This window comes from Marmota flaviventris, chromosome 6 (assembly GCF_047511675.1).
Source record: "Marmota flaviventris isolate mMarFla1 chromosome 6, mMarFla1.hap1, whole genome shotgun sequence".
Classification (NCBI taxonomy): Eukaryota; Metazoa; Chordata; class Mammalia; order Rodentia; family Sciuridae; genus Marmota; species Marmota flaviventris.
Window position 1 is genome coordinate 123,292,288 of NC_092503.1, and position 1,044 is coordinate 123,293,331.

Here is a 1,044-nt window from a genome sequence, read left to right on the forward strand (position 1 = left end):
TCAGCACCACATAAAAATAAATAAATAAACATATTGTTTCCAACTAAAAAATAAATATTTTTTAAAAAACTTTAAAAAAAGCAAATGAATGAAAATAACCTAAATGATATGTATAATCAATTTGATAGTAGTTATGAGTAGTGAACACTTATTATGTCCCAGTCAATAAGTGTCCCAGACACTTATTATGTCCCAGTAGTGGACATTTATTATGTCCATGAGGACCCAGTATGTGATCCTTTGTATAGACAGAGAAAAGGAGACTCAGAGAGGTTAAGAAGACTGGTGAAGTTAGCTGGAACCAGGGGGTTTTCTCTCAGGGGCCCTGTTGACTCATTTTCCATTGATTTCCTGCCCATCAGTTGGTGGGTGTGACTCTGTACCCCATACAAGTGATCTGTTCTGAAATGTGCTATGAGAGGAGGTAACAGGACTCAGAGCTCAGGAGGACATCAAGGAGCAGTGTGACTTCACTGTCCACATTTTACTAACATCCATCATCTAACAAGTTTCGAGGTCTCTGACACATCAAGTGATCATCTAGACACCAAAGCTGCAAGAAGAAGTAAAGGAAGACCTTTGTGATATGGAGCTTACACTGTTAAGAGCAAGATGGACATTTAACAAAAATTACCAAGATAAATGTAAAATCACTACTGAATTATGAGAGAAAATTTCATGATGCCATGAAAACAGATAAGAAGGAGACGCAACAGGTGTCCTATCACTATTATCAATAATATGTAAAAGATGTAGGGCTGGGGATATAGCTCAGTTGGTAGAGTGTTTGCCTTGCATGCACAAGGCCCTGGGTTCAATCCCCAGCACCACACACACACACACACACACACACACACATAAAAAAAGATGTAATAAAATAGGTAGTATTTATGAAAGAGGGACACATGTATATAAAATTATATACAAGAACAACATAGAATTATTGATATGAATAGTTCAGCAGATGAATTGGAGTGTGAAAGCAAAAAAATGGAAAAATGATTACAAAGAAGAACAATCACTAAAAATTGACAAAACTGGGGA

General features: G+C 36.5%; 1 non-coding gene across 1 annotated transcript; it reads left to right on the plus strand.

The window, feature by feature from the left end:
- Window positions 1–760: 760 nt before the first annotated feature.
- Trnaa-ugc (transfer RNA alanine (anticodon UGC)) lies at window positions 761–834 on the plus strand. The gene has a single exon. It is a non-coding gene; the product is annotated as a tRNA-Ala (tRNA).
- The last annotated feature ends 210 nt before the right edge of the window (window positions 835–1,044 follow it).